General features: G+C 38.2%; 1 pseudogene; it reads right to left on the bottom strand.

Moving 5' to 3' along the window:
- Positions 1-15,268: 15,268 nt before the first annotated feature.
- Positions 15,269-16,027, bottom strand: LOC118838166 (annotated as a pseudogene).
- Positions 16,028-20,009: the final 3,982 nt, after the last annotated feature.

The following is a 20,009-nucleotide window of genomic DNA, read 5'->3' as shown; positions in this document are numbered from 1 at the left end:
TAACTTCCATCAAAATTAAGTCTTGACTTCCCACATCCCTTTATGCTCCCTCCCTCCCTCTCTCTCTCTCTCTCTGTGTCTCTCTCTCTCTCTCTGTGTCTCTCTCTCTCTCTCTCTCTCTCTCTCTCTCTCTCTCTCTCTCTCTCTCTCTCTCTCCCTCTCTCTCTCCTAGTGCTCTGGTGCTGGTAATTTCTATAATGACTGTCAATAGGTTTCCCAATTATCAAATGATATTGCATCAAACCATTGACATAATGAACATTAGGCACTGTCGTAATGAGTTTTTCTAGTTTAGACAATAAGATTTTTTTCTTCAAACAAGTTGACTCAAGAAAGGAAGTTAAATCATTCTTAAAAGCTCAAATAAGAATTAGGTAGAAATAAGATTGCCTTTGTGTCTTTGCAACCATTTCTTCCTCTTTCCTTCCTACAGCATACTCACTTCTCCTCTCTCCTTTTCATCATATCACTAAATAAAAACGACTAACTATAATTCTAGTCCTTAGAATCTTTGTTGAAAAACAGACTGCTAACCAATATTCTCTTAAAAAAATTGTTGTATTTGAGATTGAATAATGCACAGTACAGAACCTTTAACACTTCATTCAGAGATATCAGAGGATATTAGACCCAATTTGATACCAAAGAATCCCCAATCATGTAGCTTACTTTTTGTTAAAAAAATATTTTTTGTCTTTTGTTTTTACATCACCTAAATTTCTTTTGTATATCCTCTCCTCAACCCTTCCATAGAACTACCCTTTTTAAACCTTATTATTTAAAAGAGGAAGAAAGTCAGCGGAGGTGGGGAGGGCAGGGAAGGGGGGGAATCATCAATAAGAAACAATAATTTCCATTTGGCCCAACACTGTTTCATTATTTTTCATGTGTTCATAGTCTCTATGAATCTTGACTTTTCTGAATCCATGATTATCATGATTTAAAAGCTAATCCCACTGATACTCTCATCCCAGTGATGTACCTCATAACCATTCATTTCTGCACTCAGAATGGGGGTAATTAGAGGATCACACACTCCAGTTTCTTTATACTTTGTCCCATTTCTTGAAGCTGAACTTGATGCTAACTTAACTTTCTCACTAACTAGAATAATTCAGTTTTCCTTTCTTTGGAATAGGTGAACTAAAGAATTGCTTTTTATTCTTTCTCTTCATTTCCAAATGAGAAAAGCATTATCATTGTGTGAGGTAAATAAAATGTGAAGACTTCACAGAGAAGATATGTATAAATATATATCTATATATATTATATCTATATCTCTCTCTCTCTATATATATATACATATATATATGTATATATATACACTAAGAAATGTTTAAAAATCAAGAGATAGGAAAATAGGGAAGTGAAAAAATTTTGAGGCCATGACAGTCTGATGGCTTAGTCTCTGGGAAAGTTTACCCTGAAACTTTTTGTTGTTTCTTCTGGTTCTGGTTTAAAGATTTGCTCAGTAAGAATAGGGTCACTGTGACCTGTTTTCCTTTACTGTAAAAGTTCTGTAAGAAAATGGAGAGGGTCTCCCCCTCCCCTTATCCTATTCTCCTTCTTTAGATTTATAGATGTCACCTAAGTTGTAATCATTAACTAAGGGAATGGAAATTGGAGTTTCTGTGCCTCAATTTCCTGGTTTTTTGTCTAGCTTTTGTGCTCAGATTGTAAGCCCACCTACCAGCCATTGGTGAGAAGGGTCAGAAGTGGGCAGGAATTCTCTTGTGTTAAGTATAATTATTGGTGTTTTGCCTCTTGTAAAGCTCCTCCCTTGCTAGATCTGTTCTAGCAGAGGATGCCCTATTCTTGACAACTGAATAAAATTAATTTCTCTTCCCACCCTGAGATGGCTCCTTATTATAAATTTAATTGGTGAAGGTCTTTCTTCCCACACATCATTTTTGAAAACAGATTAAAAATTGAAAATGAAAACCAGATAAACACAAATGTAAAGAAACTTATGTCAATGCACACTCTCCCTACCACCCCCAAAAAGCCAGTAACCTGTTGACCTCTTGATAACAACTGACGTTTGAAGTTTTTGATGAATCCTGTGGGAATTTAATCTCTCTTTCCAATTTGTTATTGCCAAGCTGTCACCTCTTCTTCTATGTAATTATATCCATGTCAGAACTTACTTGTTGTGCTCTCCCTGATCAGATCTTAGGTCATACTCACTTGTACCTGCAGGATCAGGCTGAAGTCCTGGAGCCAGATCCTATCTTGATAGGGAATACTTAAAAGGCTAAATAAGACTGTACCTCTAAATCAGCATCATATTATGTTGATCTCCTTTCTGATGCTTTATATATTGTAAAGTACTGTTTACTCACTGTACTTTTTTTAAAGGCCCTTTTCATGAGGAACAGCTAATGATGAAAAGGGCTTAACAGTGATTTTATGCAAAGGAAGATATTTGTATTTGTTGTCAAACTATGTAAGATACTGCTGCCATAGAAGAACTTTGTTTTAATATAAACTCCTAAAATAGGTATACAGAGAAACATAGTTTTCAAAGGGAATTTTGAACAGTTTTGGAGAGAAAATGATCTGTGGTGTGGATATGATGATTTGGATCTCTGTTAGCCATGTGGAATGATGTCTAACTTGTGTGGAAAGAGTTTAATGTTATAACAAAGAAGAAAAAGTTCCTTTCCTTGTTGAAAATTAGAGAAATGTGATTATGAAGAAGCATAGTTGCAAGGGCCCCAAAGGGACAGACTACCTCGTTGGAGACTTTTAAACTAAGGTATGGTGGATAGCTCAGCTAATCTGTTTGTGATTAAAGAGGGTAAAATTAGGAAAATAAGAAATTACATAAACATTTGCAGACTGAAATATAATTGAAAAAGGATTGTCAATCTGATAGGAAAAATTTGGGGAGCTGTGACTTTTTAAATGAAAGGGCAGTTACTAAGAGGAAGCTCTCATTTAAGCCACTGAATAATTACTACTATTATTGTTCATTGGGGTGAAGTCCTGACTTGCATATGAATTGGATTTAAGTGAGGCAGAGTTGCACAAACCTGTTAGCCTGAGTCTCTCTTCCAGAGTCTTCAAAGTCCAACGGCAAGACAAAAGTCAGGATGACTGACAATGCATTGCCTTGGATGCAGTGGATGACCTTGGTGTCTTCAACGTCTGACCAAGCTCTAAGCTCTCCACAGTGCCTGCTTCAGCTGCCTTCATGGCCATTAGAACAAAGTGATGTCTTCTGCCCATTCTTTTGGGGAAATCTTCATAGGCTTGGGGTTGACACCTCCTTAATTCATCAACAGGTTTGAGACCTGTGATTTACCCTTAGCTGGTTTAGCCTGTCTGCTGAGAAGATTTACCAGGGTATGTCCACTACATGTGCTACAGCTTCTTGGAGCCACAGGTGAGAGTTGAGTGCCAGGAGGTCACCAAAGGCAGATAAGCAGCCTTAAAAGAACTTAGCAAGCCATCACATCAGAGGTGCTACTCCTACCTGATGACCCATATACCTCACTATAACAACTATAGGAGAAGGCTAAGAAACAACAGCAGCAGGATGAGAGTAGCCTAAAGAGAAGCTAGGATAAATCAAGAAGGCTGAAAAACTGCTCCCTTGGCACTCTAGCAGGTAGAGGGAGTCAGCTAAGAGAAGGTTTCAGCTGAGTGATTCCTGATAGGTTGGAGAGAATTTATGTCATTGGCCAAGACCCCTAATGAGAGCTATTGCTCGTTAACACTATCTAGAGGTGAAGAAGGTAAAGGTTTCCATAAGTGATTTTTGCTCTCTGCTGCCATCTCTGGCTTTGGAAGGAAAAGCAGTGTGGCTTTGCAACTGCTGTGAGCATCCCAGAGAGAAGACAGCTCCATTCTGACTGGACAACACAACATCTGAATCAGTGTATAACTGGTTGGGCTGTTTTGTATAGCCCAAAGATAGCCTTTTGATGAGCTTTGCAATATTCTGGCTTAAAGAGAATTGCTATTCACATTAAGAGCCAACATTTTCTAAATGCCCTTTTAATGGTGACTGTTAATTGAAAGAGCTTTAAAAGCTATGTTCCGATGGAGAAGGGAATTTCCCTAGATAAAAAGTGAATCAAGCAAAGAGGAGAAACGCAGTTCTAGTCCTTGCAGATGCTCCTGAATAGACCAGTAACATTGATGCCTATAGTCCACAGTTGTGAGCTGCCCCAAGCACATGGGTTTTCCTCTCTCCTGGGTTTCCATATGCAATTTAGTGTGTGTAAGTGTGTGTCCCCTCCACCATAGCCAGTGAGTGCTTTGGTTGGGAGAGTGTGATCTCGATTTATACATGTGTAAGAGTTAGCTGGATGAGTTCTGTTTCCACAAAAGTTATCTGAACAAGGAATACAGTCAACACACCTTGTTAAGCTAATGGCTTTGTTTCCATACTAGGAGATAGGGCCATAAAAGGAATGTATCTCATGAAGAGAGAACTCTGGAAAACAGCCTGGGGGGTTTCAGGGATCAAAAGTAGGACAAAGGTTAAGGGCTCTCTTTACTAGGCCTGCTTAATAAGGTTCATGAATATTAACTTACATAACCCTAAGCAGGGGTTAGTGCCATTTTATGAATGTGTTACTTGAGGTGGGAGGGGGAACATATTAAGGGGAACATGTAGTAGGCATTCCTGGAAGCCTTTGAACTATGCTGACTCTCACCAATCAGGGTCAGCTGGGAGGGACTGGTGGCTGGGAACAAGTACAAAAGACCCACTCTTGCTTCATTTTGAGGGATCTCACCCTCTGTCCCACACCCACTCTGCAGGGCTATTAAAGTTTCAACTGCTTCATTCATCCTAAGTTTGTCTAATTTGCCATGTCTATTTATTTCTCACCCATGTGTATTGTTTTATATTTTCTTACAGGTTTATTTCCTTTTATATGTTGTATCCATAATATTATTTCTTTTCTCTCATTGTAAAGTAAATGGTTATGCTTAAGATCTAAAAGTTTCATTATTATTTATAGCTGGTTATATAAATAGAAAAAAAGACCTAGAGTGGTAAAGGATTATCCCTAGAGTGCTTATAAAGTTTGAATGGAACCATGTGATCATGGTCTGTCTTTGGGAATTTAGATTTAAAGCCAAATACAGAGAAGAGTGAGTGTTTCACACCCCTAGGTGAGAGGTATGAGGCCACAGCTTCTTCACAGTGTAAGCACTGAATACATTTCACTGTAATGACCCCATTTTTACCACTGTCACATTTTGTATGGGGGAGGGGAAGGATAGAGAGGATCTTTTGAAAGAGATCACAGATTGGCCCATTATCCTCGTTATGACTTGAATTTAGATTTTTATTTATTTTTGCCTTCTCATAATTCCTATCCATGGAATCTGGATTGTTGGCTTCACATGTGCTAAGAGTTCTGGTAACTATATGCAGTTCCATTATTTTGTCACAATAGCTTGTTTTTCTATTCTAATTCCACCTGTTTTTCATTAAAGGGGTGTGTGTTGGGTTGGGGAGCTCAAATTACTTTGAAAAAAAAAACCTTATGAGCTGAGCTTCATCACTAACGTAGTGGGAGTGTTACTAACATAAGACAACCCCCTGATGACAAAATACCTACAATAGCATAATTAGATCAGCAGGGCCCCTCAATAGGACCCCAGCCTCTAGGGAGCACAGATGACAACCCTGACATGAGCAGAGAGCGGCAGTCTTATAGAGTGGAAAGACTTGGAATCAGAGGGTCTTGATTCAAGTCTTGGCTCTGGTTTCTGATATCTGTGTGACTTTGGGCAAGTAACTTAACTTCTCCTGCCACATTTTCACAATCTATAATATGAGGAGTTGGGCCAATTACCTTTAAAGTCCTCTAACAGCTCTTATCTAAAAACATAATCTTGTGTTCATATGAACCTCTGGGCATGGGAAGGATACACAGAGCTCACACACTTGGAGAAAATAAAAGTTTCCTAATGGTTCCGTCTGAAAACCATACTACAAATGTAATGAGGATTAAATGCTAAAAACAAAACAAACAAAAAAGTGTATAAAATTCAAGAACTGGGCCAACCAAATCTCAACAGTTCCTCAGCACTAAGCAGGGTACCCCAGTCCTTAGCATAGTGCCTGGAAAATAGCAGGTGCTTAATAAATATTTATTGACTGACTCACTGATTGTTAATTAGTAATGGGCAAAAACTCATCTTCTGCTGCTTCACAGCATCCCAGACTTGAAACAAATCAGCAGGCCTTGCTTCCCTAGGCTCTAATGATAGGTAGAGTCATTCTAGGCTCAATCGTGGCTTAAGGACATTTATAAAGAAGCAGCTATAGCCAAGTAGAACATCTCTGCTTCCTTGGCAGCCATCATAACTTGTGCATTAAAGGACTTTTCTGTGCCATGGAATGTCGTGACTACAGAATGTTAGTGCCTATTACACTAACAAACTTTTGAATAGTTCTAATGTCTGGTAGCTACTATTCTGGACTTGATACTGACCAACAAGGAAAAACAAGCTGGTAAAATGAAATGAATGAAAGAAACGAAACCTCAAGGACAAGTAACTAACCCTTTTATCATACAGCTTATGATAAAGGAGAGGGAAGTTGGAATAGGATCACATTATCATAGAGCTTGAGTTTAAAGGACTCTCATAGGGCCCACAGAACCCCTGAGTGCCTGGGTTAAGCTCAAATTAGATTAAAATGTAATTTGGTGGGGGGCAGAGCCAAGATGGTGACTGGAAAGCAAGGACTCATGTAAGCTCTTCCCCAATTCCCTCCAAACACCTGTAAAAAATGGCTCTGAACAAATTCTAGAGCTGCAGAACACACAAAACAGCAAAGGGAAGCAGGTCTCCAGCCCAAGACAACCTAGATAGTCACTGGAAAACATCTGTTGCACCATGCTGGGAGCAGAGTGCAGCCCAGCGTGGGCTGTGCCAAGACAGACTAGACCAAGAGTGGGCTGGAGCAGGACTTAGGGCCACGAATCACTGAGCTGTAGCAGTTACCAGACTTCTCAACCCACAAACGCCAAAAACCATGGAGCAGGTTAGTGGGAAAACTGCTGGATCTGGGTGAGAGCAGTCCGGCCCCAACCCTGGGTGTGGAGGAGGTGGCCTGGCAGTGGCAGCAACAGCAGCAGGAAGCTCCTGTGGCTGCTTGCAGAGCTCCAGGGTCAGCTGCTTCAAGAGTCCCTGGCCCACAAGGTGGGAGGAATCAAGTGGCAGATCACAGCAGGAGTACATGGAACACTTTGCTGGCACAGAGCCAGAGTTGTCTTGTTTTTCCCTGCTTGGATCTGGGTCGTGGTCCTGGTTGGCAGTTCTTGCGGGAGAAGGAGTGCTGCTGTGGCAGGGCTTCAGGTGGTGGTGGAATAGAAGTAGCTCTGAAAGCAGCAGCATAGCACCTAAAGCTTGGGACAAAGTACTCTCTACTCTAGAAGCAGTCATACCCTCACAAAAAGCTCAAGGGTCAAGTAGTTGGCTGGGAACATGACCAGGCAGTGCAAAAGGACTCAGACTGTAGAATCTTATTTTTGGTGACAAAGATCAAAACATACAGCCAGAAGAAGCCAACAAATTCATAGAGACTACATCAAAAGCCTCCAAGAAAAATATGAATTAGTCTCAGGCCATGGAAGAGCTCAAAAAGGATCTGGAAAAGCAAGTAAGAGACATAGAGGGAAAATTAGGAGGAGAAATGAGAGTAATGTGAGAAAACCATGAAAAACAAGTCAATGACTCGTTAAAGGAGACCCAAAAAATACTGAGGAAAATAACACCTTAAAAAATAGACTAACCCAAATTGCAAGAGCTCCAAAAAGCCAATGAGGAAAAGAGTGCCTTGAAAGGCAGAATTAGCCAAATGGAAAAGGAGGTCCAAAACACCACTGAAGAAAACACTACCTTAAAAATTAGATTGGAGCAAGTGGAAGCTAGTGACTTTGTGAGAAATCAAGATACTATAAAACAGAACCAAAGGAATGAAAAAATGGAAGACAATGTGAAATATCTCATTGGAAAAACCACTGACCTGGAAAATAGAACCAGGAGAAATAATTTAAATATTATTGAACTACCTGAAAGCCATGATCAAAAAAAGAGCCTAGACATAATCTTTCAAGAAATTATCAAGGAAAACTGCCCTGATATTCTAGAACCAGAGAGTAAAACAGAAATTGAAAGAATCCATTGATCACCTCTTGAAAAAGATCCCAAAAAGAAAACTCCTGGGAATATTGTTGCCAAATTCCAGAGTTCCCAGGTCAAGGAGAAAATACAGAAAGCAGCCAGAAGGAAACAATTTGAGTATTGTGAAAACATAATCAGGATAACACAAGATCTAGCAGCTTCCACATTAAGGGATCGAAGGGCTTGGAATATGATATTGTGGAGGTCAAAGGAGCTAGGATTAAAACCAAGAATCACCCACCCAGGAAAACTGAGTATCATGCTCCAAGGCAAAATATGGACTTTCAATAAAATAGAGGACTTTTGAGCTTTCTCAATCAAAAGACCAGAGCTGAATAGAAAATTTGATTTTCAAATACAAGAATCAAGGGAAGCATGAAAAGGTAAACAAGAAAGAGAAATCATAAGGGACTTACTAAAGTTGAATTGTTTTGTTTACATTCCTGCATGGAAAGATGATGTTTGTAAGTCATGAGACCTTTCTCAGTTGAAGAGAATATATATATATATGTGTGTGTGTGTGTGTGTGTGTGTGTGTGTGTGTGTGTGCATATATATAGACAGAGGGCACAGGGTGAGTTGAATATGAAGGGATGATATCTAAAAAATAAAATTAAATTAAGGGGGGAGAGAGAGGAAAATATTGAGAGAGGGAGAAAGAGAGGGAAAGATAGAATGGAGTAAATTATCTCACATAAAAGTGGCAAGAAAAAGCAGTCTGTTGGAAGGGAAGAGGGAACAGGTGAGGGGGAATGAGTGAATCTTGCTCTCACATGATTTGAATTGAGGAGAGAAAAGCATACACACTCAGTTGGGTATCTTACCCCACAGGAAAGTAAGGAGAAAGGGATAAGAAAGGGCGGATGATAGAAAGGAGGGTAGATTGGGGGAGGAGGTAATCAAAACCAAACACTTTTGGAAAGGGACAGGGTCAAGGGAGTAAATTGAATAAAGGGGGACAGGATAGGATGGAGGGAAATATAGTTAGTCACAACATGATTATTGTGGAAGTGTTTTGCATATTGATACGCATGTGTTCTATGTTAAATTGCTTACCTTCTTAGGGAGAGTGAGTGGGGAGGGAAGAGGGGAGAGAATTTGGAACTCAAAGTTCTAAAAGAAGATGCTAAAAAAAAAAGTTGGTTTTGCATGCAACTGTTAAATAAGATATACAGGCAATGGCGTATAGAAATCTATCTTGCCCTACAAGAAAGTAAGGGGAAGGGGTGTTGGTGGGGGAGAGTGGGGTGACATAAGGGAGGGCTGACTGGGGAATGGGGCAATCAGAATACATGTCATCTTGGAGTGTGGGGGAGGGTAGAAATGGGGAGAAAATTTGTAACTCAAAATCTTGTGGAAATCAATGTTGAAAACTAAAAATATTAAACAATAAAATATGAAGACTCAGTAAAAATATAATTGGGAAATATTTTTTAAAATATATAAAAATACAATACAACATGGATGATGTTTATTGTAGTTTTCTAAGTTAATATCCTTTTGAACTTGAGTTTGACACCACTGATCTAGTCTACTCCCCTAATTTATAGATTATGGAAGGGAAGCCTGGACATTTTTAAAGACTTAAGGTCACAAAAATAGCAAATTCCAGGTATGAGATTTAAAGCTGAGTCCTCTGATTTAGGAGCCAGTGTACTGTACCACCCTTACTCCCTTGAGATCACATTATAATGACATATATATGTGTGTACATATGTATATATACACTCATACATATACATACACACATATATGTGTATGTATATATGTTTACATATAGGTTATATAAATATGTACATTTCTCAATCAAAAGACCAGAGCTGAACAGAAAATTTGATTTTTCAAATACAAGAATCAAGGGAAGCATGAAAGGTAAACAAGAAAGAGAAATCATAAGGGACTTACTAAAGTTGAATTGTTTTGTTTACATTCCTGCATGGAAAGATGATATATATAATATATATACATATGTGTGTGTGTATATATGTTTACAAATACACACATATACTTTCTCCTAGATTGGGGGAGAGCAGATTTAAAAGTAATAAGTAAGGTTTCAATACCATAACATTTTTCAGAAAAAGAGGTAGTGGGAAACTCCCAACAATTAAATTATGAAAATACAAATATTAGAATATTCTAATGAGTAGGAAATTTGGGAACTGCCTTTAAAAAATGATGTGGCCACACAGGAAACTTATTTACTAATTTACATTCCAAAAGGAAGATAAGCAGATGGCAAGAATCAAGGGCAAATAATTTAGGATGAATATAAAAGGCTAGCATGGCCTTCTATGAGTCAGGAACACTAAAACGCAGAATTGGCTCATATTGACTGTTGATGTAAAGGACATCAAAAAGGCAATTAAAAATGTTTGGAGAAAATGAAAGGCTCAAAAAGAGATAGGATTAGTGCTTGAAGCACATGGTTTGATGATAATGCTTCACAGAGAAAAGATAAATTAGTCAACTCTTATTTTGCTTCTGTTTTATAAAGAGAATGATCTTTGGACAAACAAGGAAAGAATGAAAACAGTTAGCAAGGAGTGGAAATCAAAGATAAGAGAAAAGAGAGCAAGATCTTGCTGCTCCTAGTGAGTTCATGTCATTAGGCTTGGACACACTCCAGTCTTACTTACCAAAAACAATTGGCATATGTGAATGTTAAGCTACAGTCAGTTATCCTTTGGGGCAATAGAAGGAGCACTGGGCATGAAGTCGGGAAGACCCGAGTTCAAATCCACATTATCTTGGCTTAAAATATTTGAAGGGTTATAATGTAGCAGACTGGGCATTTAGATCACTCGGTGGATAGAGCACTGGGCCAAGACGTGAATTCAAATCCTGTCTCAGACTTTTACTAGCTGTATGACACTGGGCAAGTCACTTAACCTTTGTTTGCTTTAATCCACTGGAGAAGGAAATGGCACACCATTTCAGTATCTTTGCCAAGAAAATCCCATGGACAGTGGTGGCATGCTATGATCCACAGATCTGGTCTATGGGGTCATGGGGTTGGACACTACTGAACAACAGGTCCCAGAGAGTAAAGTCAGGAGTATAGTAGTGTGAGGAATGGCTTCTTTAGAATATAGCTGTTAAGAGAGGAATGAGTTGCCACGGGAGTTATTGAATTCCACATACTAAAGGTCTTTAAGCAGAGGTTGACTAACTTGCCTGTTGGGGAGACTGTAAATTAATTCTGGAATGACTTAGTCTAGGTGGCCTCCAAGTTCCTTTCAACTCAAAGCTTTAAGAGTGAAGATGTTTGGTCCTTAATCCTTAACTTATCAGCCTGACCCCGTATCTCTTCTGACTCCCAGTAACTGCACTCTCCCCTAACTAGTAACTGGATCTTTCAGTCCTGATATCCACCACCTTATTACCTTTACTTTGATACCACCTATCTGTCAAGGACAAAGGTAGGGAACCTGCGGGCTTGAGGCCACATACAATCCTCTTTGACTGAATCCAAACTTCAGAGAACAAATCCCTTTAATAAAAGGATTTGTTCTGTAAAACCTGGATTCAGTCAAAAGGCTGCACCCAAGGACCTAGAAGACCACATGTGGCCTTGAAACTGCAGATTCCCCACCCCTATAGAGTACAGTCTTTCTTTTTCTCTAAGTTTGTGCTAAAAAAGCATAAATGTGCCAAAAAGATAACTTCTAGAAAACTTTCTGATGAAACTCTTGCTCAAAGTAATTGAAATACAAATATAGATATTTTATACCCCCAAATTATAGCTTGTTTTTTATTAAGAATTCAGAGTAAAACATAAAAGTTATTCATCTTGGAGATTTTCTCCCTCTCCGCTTTCCCTCCAATTTCCTTTATACCTCTTCTATAACATGAGTAATAGCAGATCTATTTTTTCCATTTCTTTTAAGAGGACATTAGCAAATATCAACAGCTTTGAAGTAGCTTCTGTTTTGTTTTCCTCCAATTTATGCTTGTTGGAGATAGTAGGGATGGATTAGGGATATATAATTTAGAAAAACAAAGAAAAGAGGTATGAGAACACTTTCAGTTTCTTATTCCTTTCCTGTTCTCCCCTTCCCCTCCACCGCCATTCCTTCTCTTCTAGGAAGTAGGTGGCACAGTGGATAGAGTTCTGGGCCTGGAGTCAGGAAGACCTGACCTTATATACGTTCTAACTGTGTGAACCTAGGCAAATCATTTAACCTCTTTCTGCCTCAATTTCTTCAGCTCTAAAATGGGGAGAATAATAACAGGGTCTCAGGGGTGTTTGAGGATTAAATGAGATCCTATTTGTAAAATGTTTGGCACATTATTTGACACATATTATGTACTTAATAAATGTTTATTCCCTTTGCTTCCTCTTCATGTTTTGGGATAAGCCCTAATTCTACCTGGGTGTTTAGAGGTGAACTGAAACAGATTTAGGAACAATGAAGGGGCTGTATTATCAGCTTAATATCTTGTCTTTTTGCTGACTGACTCACTGATACTATCTTACGAGTGTGAGGAGAGCACTGGTTGGGTATGGCTTTTTATAATTAAATAGAGTTGGTTGAAATTAGGAATTCAAGAAGAAAGGGTGAAAAGGGCTGCAAAAGTGATTTTGTATGGATTTTAATCATGGAATATAATGATCTATGAATTATTAAAACAATAAATATCTCAAAGGGTGATAAAAAATACATAGTAGGGTTCAGCAGACTACAACATGTTACCAAGGACAACTTGCATTTAAGAAAAGGGTGAAATATGTTACTGCAGATATACATGACCAAAAATGGAGACAGGCCAGCAAGAATGAGAGACAACAGATGGGCAACCCTAATGATACACTGGCAAATTGGCACAAGATAGAAAAAGAAGTAGCTGAAGGCCTCTGGTGTATTGGGTAGATCTTTCTCCAGAGGATCAATAGTAAAAACAGGCAAGAACTATATAAGATAAGGAGCAGAATGTTTCCGCTCTGCATAGACAGAGGTAGCGTGCAGATTGATGAAAGCACCCATCTATTATTAAAGTTCAAAAGCAGGAGGAAAGAAGATGGTATCCAATATAGAGATGATTTTGCTTCCAGACCCATTTTGTCCCTTAGTTTTCGTGTCTGTTTTGAGTTCACTGTCAAAAAATCTGGCTCTTCATATCTGAAGCACAGCAGCAAGGTTTGTGTTTCCAGCTCATTGATGGTTAAACCTTGGATAGTAACTGAATCTAGACTGTTGGCACTTGTTTGCTTTCCATGAAAAATGAGCCCTAAATGATGCCAGCAGCTTTCCTAATGGAAAGGAAATTACCTTTGCTTATTAATAATTCTGTTATATATGCAAACTTTGTATAAATAGCGCAAACAGTACTCCACATCTTCAAGAGGGAAAAAATATATTATCCAGAAACCCCAAAGGCTACAAAAAGAGCTCAAGTGTAATTGATGGTGGTTATACACTATTTGTTTCCTTTTGTTTTTTTGTGCCTGGATGTTAGGACTGGCAGCTTGATAAAGAGTTCTAATACCGCTTCCAATATTGATGCGCCATAATGGGACCATTTGCAAATTAAGTGATGGAAGTGAAAAACAGCAGCTCATTTTGTGTAATATTTGACAATATCATTTACATCTCCTGACTTTATTAATGTAAACGACATGCAATTTAGTCCTCATTTCAGTCATCTGGTTCTCTCAGCTTTCTAAGGAAATGTAGACATTAAAAAAAGCACTTGGCAGGTAAGCCTTTTAAACGCACTGCAGGTAGTATTGGAAAAGAGGAGAAAGAAGGAGAGTAAGAAGTAGAGTGAAGAAAGGAAATAGGTAACAGGTGTGATTATAAGGTAATGAGGCCCTGTTATCTTAACAAACCTGCCAGAACTTACACATGTGAATGAGGCTCAACCTCTTCAAAGGAAGGACATTGAGAGGCTACATAATTTTCCCGAAGCATTTTTGAAGCTTCTCTTAGGAACAAGTTTTAATGACTGGGGAAGATGCAATACCTTCATCCAAATAGTCTTAAAGATGGCCAAAATTTTGTTTTTTTAAAAACAAACAGCTATTTGTTTGGTCGCCTACTTTTAGCATATTAGGCCATGGACAAAGTTTTTTTAGTTTAAAAGTATAAGGAGTGAATGTCAAATAACAAAACTGTTTTGGGGTTTTTGTTTCTGGTATACCTTGTAAGCAGGCAGGCTATGGAGGGAATTCCAAAGGTTCTCCATACTCCAGGATTCCCCATTCCCAGTGACTGTGTACTCACTGGATTTAAAAATGGGGAACTTAACCCCACCAAGAGGTGTCTATCTTTCTTCAGTTTCCCTTGAACTAAGAGTAAAGATTTTCCCCAGGAAACACCTCTTTTGTAAAAGGAGGATAAGGAAGAGGAGAAGGAAAAGCAGCTCAGTTCACTTCTAGGTCTCCTGAAATGCAGGTAACAGGGTCTCTAATTCCCGTGCAAAACACTCAGTGTACAATCTACATATCAGACATGGGGCAGCTTTTATTTCTTCACAGAAATTATGAAATACAAAGGACCCATAGTCATGCAACAGTAAACATAAGAAACTCAAAACACTCAAATAGTTGATTATACTTCCCAGTATCACCCTTACAGTGAACAAGAATTTTGTATTCACTTCAGACCTCAAATGTCTAAGCAACTCATGGCGTTATTGTGCAGGGCTTGCAAGCTTCAAATTTCCTAGCCCCTCATGACATGACTTTAGTTCCCCAGCTTCAGGATCTTCTTGCTAGTAATTTTCTTTTCCTCTGAGAAGTGTATTTTTTTGAAGTTTTATTAATATCTTTTGTTTTTACACTAGCCATTTTTGGATATGTCTTCTCTCCATCCTCCAATCAGTGAGTCTTTCCATGTAACAAAGAAAAGCAGTTAAGCAAAACCAATACAGCTATATCTTCTAACATTTTATGCAACATTCATACCCATAGTACCCTAATCCAAGGAAAGAAGAGAATGGCATCTACGGCTTGTTCAATTTCACTTTATAAGACTGAGTTGTTTAAGCTACCTATTTCTTACTTTGCATATTTTATATTTTTGTAAGGCAATAACATTTTTTATTAAAAATTGTATTGTAACATCTCAATTTGATTGAAATCCTACAAATTCTTATCTGTAATCACTTAGCCACTGCTCTGCTTAGCTGCCAATATCTTGTCTCTTTCTTCAGCAGTTGTAAGGTGGATACCCTTTCCTTGGAGATGAGATATTCAAAGTTTATCACCTTTGCAAATAACAAAAATGTTTGAGAGCCTAGTGGCAAAACTATTGCCCTCGGCATCAAAAGAGCCAAGGTGTTTCTCTCTGTTTGTGATCACACCAATTGAACCCAAGTTAACACCACTGTCCACCATACATAGGTTACCAGTATGAAACTCAGTGAAATTAGTAATTTTGCCAGCTTCTAAATCAATCTGAACTGTAGCATTCACTTTGATGAGAGGATCTGGGTAATGGATAGTATAGGCATTATGGGTTACCAAATGGGGAATACCTTTTGTACCCACAAAGATTTTCCTCACTTTGAACAATTTATGTTTAGCCTCCTCAGCTGTGATACGATGAACAGCAAAATGTCCTTTGTGTCATAAACCAGACAGAAATGTTCCCCCGTCTTCTCGATGCTAATGACATCCATAAAGCTAGCAGGGTATGTAATATCAGTGTGGACCTTGCCATCAGTCTTGATGATTTGTGGCAGGCAGATCTTCTTTACTTTATCTCCAATCGGGGCACACTCGAGTATGTTTCTCAGGAAGATAATGAACAGGAGACACTCTCAACTTGTGGGGACCTATAGATGGTCTTGGAACAAAAACTGTTAACTTACCTAGCATCCAGTGCTTTGGAGCTGCTGCATGCTTCAGCTGTTTTTTTTGGGACCAAGAGCCATGACTATACTGTACCTGAGATAAAGCTGTAGGGTCAAAGGCTCTGTTACTAATAAGCTGTATGTGTTTGGCCATGTTGCTTTACCCCTCTGGGTCTCAGCATCTTTACCAGCAGCACAACTAGCTGGTCCTAGGGCTGGGCTGCAAGTAAAAAGTGCATTTTAAAGAAAGATCTCCAGTAGGTAGCTGGCATCTGATTCTAAAATCCAGAAACCCTCAAACTTGAGACTTTATTCATAAAGCTGGTATTTAAAAGGAAATCTCCCTTTTATTGCTAGAAGACTATATGCTATGATCATATTGCCTAGAGGATTAAACATCCTCCACCCCACAGGGGAGATTAGGGTCTAGAAACAGTTCCTTTGAACTCCTTTCTCATGCAGTGTACAATCACATATTGTCTCACTGGCATGTGCTTCTGCTATGGTTCATTATATCTACTTCTGGTAGGAGGTGGGGTGGGGAAGAGGGAAACCTTCTCCTCTACTCCCTCCCATTGCTTCCCTGTGGTCTGAAAGTCCAAGGGAGACAAAGTGATGAAAATGGTTCCAAAGATAAAAACAGTGGTGCTGTACAGCTCTCTCTTAAAAACCGCAGGGAGGCTCGTTCTTCAGATAGGTGTCCATGAGTTGACCATCATCTTCAAGGCAACTCTGGTCACTAAGGACCAATTAGAGAAGTTCATTGTGTCCTCTTAGCGGGGTCCTGGGATGCATGTCAATCTCCATGGGAAGTTCCTCTTTCTAACAAAGTTCTAGGCTCTGCAGTCTCAAGCTGATAAAGTTAATACATAAAATTGATCAGAGAACCACCTGATCATCCCTTTACAAAAAAGAAATTTGTAAATGCTTTGAACAAAAGCAGTATCATTGAAATAAATGCAGACTTTACATAATCCAATCAGGACAAGTGCTCATTTGAATGTATCGGTTAGGGAATGTGAGTGAAAAAAAAAAAGATCCGTTCTTTATACATGGTATAAGTTTTTATCTTAAAGCTGAACTAAGACTTTCAGGACACTTTTTACCCCTGTTATTAAACCTTAAAACTACACCATGGGACACTGTATTTTAACTTTTTTGCTCATACACACACATAAAAAAATGACCAGTACTTTTGATTGCTCTGATTTAAGAGGGCATTTTGCTAACTGTAAAAAATATCTCCTGGGAACTTTTGGATGACTGATAAAAGGGATGGAAGCAGAATTAAATTCAATGATTTGATAACAGTAATTATACTTCAAGAGATATGCAATTTCAAAATGTGAATACCATCTCCACTAGTGCAAATTCTAACTCTTCCACAACTTACTGACTGAACATATTAAGTTTCTGGGACCAGCCAAATAAATCATCTAATTTTATCCTTTCAGTGATGAGCATCTTGAAATGCAGGTAGACTGGTCTTCAGGCAAAAGATTTACAACATGTCACCAGGCATACACTTGGAGCCTTTCCAGCTTGGTAGGCCCTACTATATCTTGCACTCAATTGACATGATGGATGAATTTGTTAATTGTTATTCTGTCACTAGTAACATTAGCAGAAGTTTTGTATTTTACTGAACATTTACAACATTAGATACCAAAGGTCACTATACCATTGGAAGCTGTAGTCATTCTTCATAAATCAGTGTCTATAAAGGGAGCACTACAGAACATGACCCAGAGACATTTAATTTCTTTACTCAATTTCTAGGAAGAGGGTTTCTTAGTTAATCTCATGCTCCTTGAAACAAACAGTAGAAATAGACAAACAGAATGGCCATTTATTAGCTACTCATTTTCAATTTTTGAAATGTTTTCAGGATGTGGTATCTTTACATAGACTCAATAAGTTTGTGGAATATCAAATTCCAATACAAGGAAATATGGAGCTCAAAACAAGACAATAAAGTAAAAGCCAGCTTTATTGAAGGAAACTATTCACAAAATGCAGGGCAGTCAAAGAGGATGGTAGAAACTGGTCAGGTCCTGGTCCCAGGTGGCACTGGGCATGACCTGGGGCCCCAAAGGGAATGAGGCAACCTGTCCCTAACCATGAAACTCTGGGATGTTTTCTACAGGTTTCTTATCTGGATCCAGCAAGACTAGGTCATGGAGGAAGGGATGGAGGAGCCTGGAACTGGGGTCTGGCAATGATTCATGCTTTTAGGGGGAGGGAATTTGGTAGTTAGTTGATATTTAAACTCTCAGCCAACGATAAAAGGGGCTTTGGGCCCTTACTACTGGTTTTGCTCTTGATAGGATGACCCAGGATTTTTTTTTCTTAAGCTTGCTGGTGCCTTCTTTTAGCAGGTTGGGGAGACTACTATATTTCTTACAGTAGGACATAAAAATAATGAGATACCTTTGACCCAGCAATACCACTTCTAGGGATGTATCCTAAAGAGATCATACAAATGGGAAAAGCACCCTCATGTACAAAATATTTATAGCAGCTCTTTTTGTGGTGGCAAAGAATTGGATATTGAGGGGATGCCCATCGATTGGGGAATGGATGAACAAGTTGTGGTATATGAAGATAATGGAATACTATTGTGCTATAAGACATGATAAGCAGGCCAACTTCAGATAAACCTGGAAAGACTGATATGAACTGATGCAGATCGAGGACAGCAGAACCAGTAGAACATTGTACACAGTTACAGATACATGTGTAATGACTAACTTTGATAGACTTGGCTCTTCTCAGCAATGCAAGGTTCTAAGACAACTCCAAAAAGCCCATGATGGAAAATGCTATCCACATCCAGAGAAAGAATTACATAGTCTGAATGCAGATCGAAGCATACTATTTACTCTCTCTGTTTTTTTTGTTTTGGTTCATTGCATTGATTGTAATTCTTTGCAACATGACTAATGTGAAAATATGTGTAATGTGAATGTATATGTAGAGCCTATATCAGGTTGCATGTCCTCCTGAGAAGAGGGAGAGGGGGAGAAAATTTGGAACTCAAAAGCTTGTGTAACTGAATGTTGTAAACTATAAACAAATAAACAAACAAATAAATAAATGAATGCATGAATTAATAAATAAATAAATGAGTGGATGGATGAATGAATAAATAAATAGATAGATAAATGAATAAATGAATGAATAAATGAATGAATGAATGAATAAATGAATAGATAGATAAATGAGATAATTTGCAACATTCATGAGATTAACACCCCATGAGCAGAACAATTTTTTTTAAACATCATACCTGTTTCAAGAAAAGTGATGGAAGACATTTCTTCTTGAGGAATAAACATATGGAAAGTTCAAACTTTCCAAATTCAGTTATTTAAGTTTATCATGTGTACAAAGAAAAAAAAGGCTGCCTTTAGAGCAAAAGAATAAAAATAATAATTAATCTACACCAGTCTAAATAAAAATAAAAAAGTTAATGTCTCTCCTTCAAACTTTCCTAAAATAATTACCTTTGGGTGGACCTCAAACATGACAGGGTTCAGCCCCAGAGCATAACTTTGTAATGTTATTACCAATTAGAAAAAAAATAGCTTCGCAAAGCCTTCATATAATTTTCACTTGTGATTCATATTTAAACATGGACATAGCATTTTCATAATACTAGCTGGTATTCTGCTACAGGAAATCATCCGTCAATTTATTAATCTGAATCATTAAAGTGCCCATCTATATTGATAAGACTCACTATGTATATACTAGAAAGAACATCATATTGACAGTGAAGCAGAAAACCTAAGTTCAAATTTGTTCAAATTCTTGGTAAGTAACCTTAGAATGTTAGTCATCTTCCATAGTAAAGTTAAGTATTCATCAGTTTCCTCATCTATAAATTGAGGAGGATGGTCCAGATGTCCTCCAAGGTAATTTTTAACTCTCTAAAGTAGTGGTTTTCAAAGGATTGCCATGATACTCTAGTATTCTGGAATTTTGCTAGTAGTGTTAGTAAGTTTTGAATTTTATGCTACTACATTTAAAAATTATGACTAATTTTGTTT

The sequence above is a fragment of the Trichosurus vulpecula genome, chromosome 2 (genome assembly GCF_011100635.1).
Source record: "Trichosurus vulpecula isolate mTriVul1 chromosome 2, mTriVul1.pri, whole genome shotgun sequence".
Taxonomy (NCBI): Eukaryota; Metazoa; Chordata; class Mammalia; order Diprotodontia; family Phalangeridae; genus Trichosurus; species Trichosurus vulpecula.
The sequence above is the reverse complement of the archived record's forward strand: the minus strand, read 5'-3'. Positions and strand labels throughout refer to the sequence as shown.